Source organism: Poromitra crassiceps (assembly GCF_964638095.1).
Source record: "Poromitra crassiceps genome assembly, chromosome: 3".
Lineage (NCBI taxonomy): Eukaryota > Metazoa > Chordata > Actinopteri > Beryciformes > Melamphaidae > Poromitra > Poromitra crassiceps.
In genome coordinates, this window is record NC_139625.1 from 49,903,223 (window position 1) to 49,913,135 (window position 9,913).

The window sequence follows — 9,913 nt, forward strand, 5'->3', positions numbered from 1 at the left end:
CCTGTTTCAATCCACGGGGTCAGTGTCGACATAGTGGAGGATTACAAGTACCTTGGAGTGTACATTGACAATAAACTAGACTGGGCTAAGAACTCTGATGCACTCTACAAGAAGGGGCAAAGCCGTCTCTACTTTCTGAGACGGCTGAGGTCCTTCAACGTCTGCCGGACCATGCTGAGGATGTTCTATGAGTCGGTAGTGGCTAGTGCCTTCCTGTTTGCTATTGTGTGCTGGGGCAGCAGGCTGAAGGCAGCTGATGCCAACAGACTCAACAAACTGATCCGTAAGGCCAGGGACATTGTGGGGCTGGATCTGGGCTTTCTGACTGCGGTGTCAGAGAAGAGAACATTGTCCAGGCTACGCTCCATCATGAGCAATGACTCGCCCCCACTCCACGGCATGCTAGTCAAACACAGGAGTACGTTCAGTGAGAGACTGATTCCACCTAGATGCAATACGGAGAGGCACAGGAAATCATTCCTGCCTGTGGCCATTGGTTTATTTAATGCCTCTCTTAAAAGAGCACGTCGGAGATGCTCAGTCTCCCTGAGACTGAGCCAGCCGATAGGTTAACTGTGCCTGGCTGAGCCACGTGTAACGTATAGGGCAAGCCGACTTAATATAAGTCCAGTGTGCAATAATGATAATTGGCACGGAATGTATACTTACTCTACGTATTTTGCTTACTTAGACATATTCTACTTATTTTTGCTTCTCTCGCATTTACTACTGTTATTCTATGCTATGTTGTGTTCTTATTCTGCTTATTTTGCTTAATATCGCATTTACTACTGTTTATTTTATGCTATGTGTGTTCTGTGAGCGAGCTACTGTAACTTGTCCCAATTTCCCCCCGGGGATCATTAAAGTCTTTCTGATTCTGATTCTGATTCTCACATACATTCAGACCACATCAAAGTGCAACTGCAACAAACAACAGTAACCAATTAACAATATTAGGATTGTAATGTACATGTAGCCTACAACAACTTCATTATTTACTATCAATAAGCAGGAGCAGCCGGGAGCAACCAATATGCTACTAATATGCATGCTAATAAGCAACTAGTTCATGGTGAATATGTCTACCTAAACTACTAGGTTGCATGTGTTTTATTTTGGTGCACAGGATAGATATTTGTCCTGAAGTGGGACGGGAACCTGCTGCAGTACATTTAGATGCAAATACTCTGAATGTTTCCCTCTTCACTTCTCTTCTACCTGTTTCCATAGAAAAGTGATCACTAGAAAGTGATACATGACATCAAACCTACAGTTGTGTCTACAGTATGTATATGTTTGTATTGTCTTTTTCTCACTTTTGTCTGTCTGTTTTGAGTTGTACAGTATTTTGTATTTCATGGCGATGTAGTCATTCATACATTACTACTTCATTGTCTTGTATCCCAAAGTTTTCAATAAAATGCTACTAAAAAAGAAATATGGCCATTGCTGGGGATTTGACTGCTTTCTGTATGAATGAGGCAGTGATCCTCAGTGTAACAAATTGATAGGAGTCAATTAAGCATCTATTATTAACCTCCTATGGTTCACTGTCAATTATCTGTCCCATTAACTCTGTAATACTGTATGCAGTATGTGTTTAACACTGAGGAGATCCAGCATGGCTCACATCTCATCTGCACTCATAAAAAAGAGACAGAAATTATGACTTTTAATGTCAATTCAATTTAATTAGATTTAATGAAATGGTTAAGGTCCTTTATACCTCAGTTTCCAAGCGCTTTGATGATTTATAGTAATAATAAGGGACATTTATATAGATTAGACATAAATTCACTACACTTGTACTACAGTCTTAAACTCAACGCACAAAGATGGTTTTTTGCAATGATTACCATATTAAAGATAATATTACTGTCCACTTTAGAAATGGAAGAGAATTACTTCTATCTATAAAAGGCATGGGGAAAGACAGAGACGCCAGGATGAAATCTCTGTCAAGTTTTAAAAATAGACTGATTTCCTCTCCACACACAAAAATACCTTACAAAAAAAGACTAAAGACAAAAGAGCACCTTAGAGAAGATAATCACCACCAGAGGGAAATAGTGTTGATCACATGTAGCATACAGAAATGGCCTAGCACGTTTCGCATGTTGCAGCGTGTAATACGTGATGCCAATCCCTGCTCACGTCCCTCTTGATGTTCATCAGCAAACCACTGTGCTTGTAACAGGAAATCATTTTACCGCTGCACTTACTGATTCCTATTTATACACTAAAATCTCCCAAAATACTTAAGACAGGATATTTGATTGTGAGGAGTCGTTTCCATGTTGTTTTCCCAGAGCTGGCCGTCACCCTGGTTTAAGCCCCTTAAACATGAAACACACAACTCACTTCTTTTTAAAGGAATCAAGACCTGCTGGTCATCAGAGACCTGGGGCTGCTAGCTTCCTCAGACCTGATTTAGCAAGACTTCCTTTGATGTCATTGTTTTTGTCTATATTGTATTCAGGCAGTTAATTCCAATGTGTTATATCTACTTTGCTGAGAAACCTTAAATCAAGCAAATGAGTGCAGGAAATAGATTCATTGTAGACTATTTGCAGCAGTTAGCGCACAGTACAAAAAACAATGATATTCAGGGAGCCTATTATGTGACAATTCAAGCTGACTGAGGCTTGGGAAGGAAACCATTCTAACCACAGAAATCCCAAATGGCTGGCTGGCTGACATGAGAAGTGCTGCTGCCAAGCCAGACATGCTGTCATCTGACCCTGGAAACTGGGCTGCATACACTAGTGGAACTTTGAATGTATATTTTTGTATTATATATTTATGGATAGAAGTTCTTTGAGTCAAGTGAATGCTCTTGAACGCACCCCCACTTCTCAGGAGAGATTTCGCAACGGTTTACAACGAAGCTGCAAATGCTTGCACTCGGAGCTCTGGGGGGGGGGGGGGGGGGAGAACTCTGACATGGAAAAGTGCAATGGAACGGTCAACAAGTCAGAATTCTGAGTCAGAAACTCAGACAACATCCACCAAGTTCTCCGAGATAAACACACTTGACGTCACAGCAATATGGCGGCGCACACGGACACGGACAAAGCATAATTTCCTTTTCATAAATTTGTACTTCATGTAGTGTTACGGATCGGTATTGACTAGCTCGATCATCCTTCATAACCAACTTGTGTCTAGGAGTATTTAACTGCACCAATATCTGTAACATGAAAAGTGAACAAGATTACAGGGAGAACAGGCTGTTTGATCATTGAAAAGCTTGCTTTACCAGGCCCCAGGCGACGGTAGGAAGCTCTGTTGCTAGTGTAGGCTTCAGAAATGGCACAGCTCCACTACCGCTCGAGCTATCGGGCTGGCCCTTTAGCTCGAGCGGTTAAGGTGTTGAGCAGTGTATAGTCAAGCCAGAGGTCCTGAGTTCGTAGCCGGCCTAACGCTACATTGGTGGCAGCTAGCCTGGGTGAACCCAGCCTTCAACGTGACGTCACAGACTCTGCCTGTAACGTAACTTTCTTCATGACTGATAGTCACGTGGAGGCTGGGTTTACCCAGGCTAATGGATTACAGGTACAGTACTGACAGAGTAGCATACAGTATATACGTAGTGTTGGACATTAGTTTTTTTTTTAACAGTGCTGTGTCAAACTGTGTGTGTGTGTGTGTGTGTGTGTGTGTGTGTGTGTGTGTGTGTCTATCAGAGAGAGGGAGAGAGAGACTCAAGTCAGTTTATTTGTGGGCTCCCCTCTGGATGGAGGATTAGGGCGGAGCTAGATTAGGGCGGAGCAGGTGGCGAGAATGCGAGCCAGGGAACTTCAGAGGAATATCTGCAGAGATTCAATGAAATGCGTGAGGCTCTGTAAAGTGGGCTCTTTGGTTCATTAAGAACAATGAATCTGCACTTTACAGCACCTGTAGACCTGCAGATGTGTTTTATCAGTGTTTCTCAACCTTTGTCATAGAGGACCTGAGTTCACATTAGAGCCATGGACACCATTTGATGATATTTTGTCTCTGATCCACAAATCTAAGAAGATTCTTTTATTGTCAGATATGATTTCGTGACTAGAGAGTTGACAGATAATGATCAAAGCAGTCAGTCTTCTACATTCTCTAATTGTGTTTATTACTTCTTGAAAATGAAATAATGCGGACGATTAAGATAATTTTATTGGGGGCCACCTGCAACCCCCTCAGGGACCCTTGGTGGTCCGTTGACCCCACTCATTTCCTGCATTCTGGTGAATTCTTGTTCATTTGACTGCCATTGGAAGGCTGCTGCATCTAATGCTGGAATAGCTCATCTTGCACTATTTTAGGTAGCTGGCAAGCATTTACAGGCCACATTAGGCTACTCTAGGGCCACCTAATAGTTAGCAATCTAGCAAACAACACTTCTAAAAGTAAACTTGAAAAGCATAAATTGTTTGTCAAAGATCTTTGATACTGAAGTTCCTCTTAATGTCAAACTCTGTGTGCTTGGTATCTATCCGGGGGACTTTGTGCAAACAACAAAACAAGCTAAACTACTGGACTTCGGACTTCTTCAAGCCAGAAGAGCTATTGCACTTTGCTGGAAAAATATGGATGCGCCATCACTAAAAATGTGGAAACGGGAACTTTCGGAATGTATTGGCCTGGAAAGACTAACGTACATTGCTAAGGGCAAAGGGAAAGATTTTGCTCAGCTCTGGGAGCCATACATGCGTTTCATGAGAGATGGAGCGGAGGTCTTGCCTGAAAGTTTGTAAAAAAAAAAAAAAAAAAGTGTGAGCAATGTGGAGGAAGTGTTTTGATTTGTTTTATCAGTATTTAGTTTGAATTGTTGCAGGTTGATTGTGTGTGTATGTGTGTGTGTATGTTGTAAAGTGTCTGGTCTTTAAAGCAGCTACGAGCAACTTTTTCGATTGTTATTAAACAGTATAAATTGAATATCAATGCATCACATCTTACCTCTAATAGTCGACGATACCAACGCAGAGTAGTCTCGCTTGAACCCCGAGTGAATCGGCCAGTGTTAGTGTGTCTGTAGCCAGGGCAGATCAGGAATTGAAATGAAACGGTTTGCAGCAGCCACTTCGGCCATAACCACAAAATAACTTCCAAAAAACCTGTTAGAATATAACGCGAGATGTTCCCGCGAGTATGCGTGGCGTTCACATTGTTTATGTTATGTTGCTAGGCAGCGCAAACGGCGTAAAAAGGCAGCTGCGTTTCACTTCCTGGTTTCACTTCCGCGTTTCACTTCCGGGTTACCCGGTCCGGTCGCTCTAGAGAGCCCCCTGTTGGCGCGAGTTTAGACAGACTATAGACTTAATAATCACCTAAGGGAGCAATCTCAGATACACACGGCTTTGGTCTCGTCGACTATTAGAGGTAAGATGTGATGCATTGATATTACATTTATACTGTTTAATAACAATCGAAAAAGTTGCTCGTAGCTGCTTTAAAGTTGTATTGTCACTGTATGTTGTGTATAAGAAAAAAATTACAATAAACATATTGGGGGGAAAAAAAACAAAAAAACCTGAAAGGCATTACCGGGTGGCTTATTAGCTGCCATCACAACTAGAACTTAGCCTACTGTACTTGAGACTTTTTGAGAGAGAAAATGTCCTAATATCGGCCCTCCTTGACTCAGTACCTGGACATCCTCTCACTGTTATGTGAACAGACCAGCCATGTCCCTGTGGCAGAGTCGCTGCCAGCCATTTCTGCTAATGGCTCTTTCCTGAGAGATTTACGAGGCGGAGACACAGGACAATTAGAGAAAGGGAAACACAAAAGCCTGGCACTCTCCAGAGAGAGATTTACGCTTTACGGCAGGTGCTATTTTTGAAATTGAAAGTCTGATTAGATTGGAAAGTGCTGATGGTCTGATCCAGGAGAGGACTTGCACTTACAATGTCAGGTTCATTCAGGTGTCACTTCACTGGTGGCCCCATTACAGCCACTCCTGTTTGTTGTGGGAGCGCTCCTGTGACTGACATTGCCTCTCTGTTTGTTCAGCGGCGGAGTGCTGCCACCAACATAGGCACATGTAATAAACGAGTCATAGTGAGATATATGGCATGATGGCAGAGCCTATCAAGTACAGAGTATCACCCAAGCAACCACCCCCCCCCCCCACACACACACACACACACACACACACACACACAGACCCCTCTTTCTCCGTGTGTTTCCGCAGCACCTCCGTATGTCTCTCCACTCAGGAAGTGAAACAGGAAACACTTGTAGTCATGTTCCAAGAATCCAGGAACCTGTAACACAGAGGGAGGATATATGACTGTATGATATGAGAGAACAAGAGAAAGAGAGACAGAGATAGATTAACAAAAGAAGAGAGTAGTAGGTGTTCTATCAGACAAATGGTGGAGAGATAAAAGATTAATAGGCAAACTGTACTGAAGGAAGCCATGTGATAAAAAGCCATTTGGAAAAAGCATGCAGAAGAGGATTCACAGTCAAACACACACTGTCCACCATGGGGTTTATATTCCCGTGTGTATGGTACTGAACAGACATGAGTCAATCCTATTTGTTTGGCACATGCACATAGAAACATGTCACAGGAAAGTATACTTTATTGTGATTGATGACTTATCTTTAAGGCAGATCTTTTTTTTTTATCATCTTTGATCCCAGTTTAGACACTGAACAATCCAAAAAGCTATTCTAGTCATGTTTTCTCCCACTAAAGAATATTGTCAAAAATAGTGTAGTCCTCTCTCATGACACAGAGAGAATCACACCTGCTTGTCTTCTCATGGTGATGATGGTAACACCTGGCTTACTGTATGTACCTGCCTTCATGGTGATGATGGTGTAACACCTGTCTTACTGTATGTACCTGCCTTCATGTTGATGATGGTAACAGCTGGCTTACTGTATGTACCTGCCTTCATGGTGATGATGGTGTAACACCTGTCTTACTGTATGTACCTGCCTTCATGTTGATGATGGTGTAACACCTGTCTTACTGTATGTACCTGCCTTCATGTTGATGATGGTGTAACACCTGTCTTACTGTACCTGCCTTCATGTTGATGATGGTGTAACACCTGGCTTACTGTATGTACCTGCCTTCATGTTGATGATGGTGTAACACCTGGCTTACTGTATGTACCTGCCTTCATGGTGATGATGGTGTAACACCTGGCTTACTGTATGTACCTGCCTTCATGTTGATGATGGTGTAACACCTGGCTTACTGTATGTACCTGCCTTCATGTTGATGATGGTAACACCTGTCTTACTGTATGTACCTGCCTTCATGTTGATGATGGTGTAACACCTGGCTTACTGTATGTACCTGCCTTCATGTTGATGATGGTAACACCTGGCTTACTGTATGTACCTGCCTTCATGGTGATGATGGTGTAACACCTGGCTTACTGTATGTACCTGCCTTCATGGTGATGATGGTGTAACACCTGGCTTACTGTATGTACCTGCCTTCATGTTGATGATGGTGTAACACCTGTCTTACTGTATGTACCTGCCTTCATGTTGATGATGGTAACAGCTGGCTTACTGTATGTACCTGCCTTCATGGTGATGATGGTGTAACACCTGTCTTACTGTATGTACCTGCCTTCATGTTGATGATGGTGTAACACCTGGCTTACTGTATGTACCTGCCTTCATGTTGATGATGGTGTAACAGCTGGCTTACTGTATGTACCTGCCTTCATGGTGATGATGGTGTAACACCTGTCTTACTGTATGTACCTGCCTTCATGTTGATGATGGTAACAGCTGGCTTACTGTATGTACCTGCCTTCATGTTGATGATGGTGTAACACCTGGCTTACTGTATGTACCTGCCTTCATGGTGATGATGGTAACACCTGGCTTACTGTATGTACCTGCCTTCATGTTGATGATGGTGTAACACCTGTCTTACTGTATGTACCTGCCTTCATGTTGATGATGGTGTAACACCTGGCTTACTGTATGTACCTGCCTTCATGGTGATGATGGTGTAACACCTGGCTTACTGTATGTACCTGCCTTCATGGTGATGATGGTGTAACACCTGTCTTACTGTATGTACCTGCCTTCATGGTGATGATGGTAACACCTGGCTTACTGTATGTACCTGCCTTCATGTTGATGATGGTGTAACACCTGTCTTACTGTATGTACCTGCCTTCATGGTGATGATGGTAACACCTGGCTTACTGTATGTACCTGCCTTCATGGTGATGATGGTGTAACACCTGGCTTACTGTATGTACCTGCCTTCATGTTGATGATGGTGTAACACCTGGCTTACTGTATGTACCTGCCTTCATGGTGATGATGGTAACACCTGGCTTACTGTATGTACCTGCCTTCATGGTGATGATGGTGTAACACCTGTCTTACTGTATGTACCTGCCTTCATGGTGATGATGGTGTAACACCTGGCTTACTGTATGTACCTGCCTTCATGGTGATGATGGTGTAACACCTGTCTTACTGTATGTACCTGCCTTCATGGTGATGATGGTGTAACACCTGGCTTACTGTATGTACCTGCCTTCATGGTGATGATGGTGTAACACCTGGCTTACTGTATGTACCTGCCTTCATGTTGATGATGGTAACACCTGGCTTACTGTATGTACCTGCCTTCATGTTGATGATGGTGTAACACCTGGCTTACTGTATGTACCTGCCTTCATGTTGATGATGGTGTAACAGCTGGCTTACTGTATGTACCTGCCTTCATGGTGATGATGGTGTAACACCTGTCTTACTGTATGTACCTGCCTTCATGGTGATGATGGTGTAACACCTGTCTTACTGTATGTACCTGCCTTCATGTTGATGATGGTGTAACACCTGTCTTACTGTATGTACCTGCCTTCATGGTGATGATGGTAACACCTGGCTTACTGTATGTACCTGCCTTCATGGTGATGATGGTGTAACACCTGTCTTACTGTATGTACCTGCCTTCATGTTGATGATGGTGTAACACCTGGCTTACTGTATGTACCTGCCTTCATGTTGATGATGGTAACACCTGTCTTACTGTATGTACCTGCCTTCATGGTGATGATGGTGTAACACCTGTCTTACTGTATGTACCTGCCTTCATGTTGATGATGGTAACACCTGGCTTACTGTATGTACCTGCCTTCATGGTGATGATGGTGTAACACCTGTCTTACTGTATGTACCTGCCTTCATGGTGATGATGGTAACACCTGGCTTACTGTATGTACCTGCCTTCATGGTGATGATGGTGTAACACCTGTCTTACTGTATGTACCTGCCTTCATGGTGATGATGGTGTAACACCTGTCTTACTGTATGTACCTGCCTTCATGTTGATGATGGTGTAACACCTGTCTTACTGTATGTACCTGCCTTCATGGTGATGATGGTGTAACACCTGTCTTACTGTATGTACCTGCCTTCATGGTGATGATGGTAACACCTCCCAGCGAGCATTTTTCAGTTGAAAAGACGTTTAAAAAACGTTTAGGGTCAACGTTGAAAAAACGTGCAAGGAAGGTTTGAAAGTGAAAGTTTTTTCACCCACTATTTGCAGACGTTTATTGAACGTTCAGATTTAGACCATATTTCACCAGGATTTTAAATTAAAAATTGAGCAGTGCACACGGGATTCGAACCCCGCTTTCCCACATTCAAGCCAGTCTGCTCTACGCGGTGAGCTATATATTTTCTTATACTCTGTAGAGAGCTGGGCACATATATACTCTATCTCGCACACAACTTGTAGACTACATGATTGTCGACGATCGGGTGGACAAGTTATTTTATGTGATGTGTACGAGACTATTATATTAATAGACTAAAATTATGTTGTGTGTGTGTGTTGTCTATAGGCTGTAGCCTATGGCTTCAGAGGTTAACTTCATTTAACACCAGAGACTGAGGAGGTACACAGAACCTCGTATACAATCTG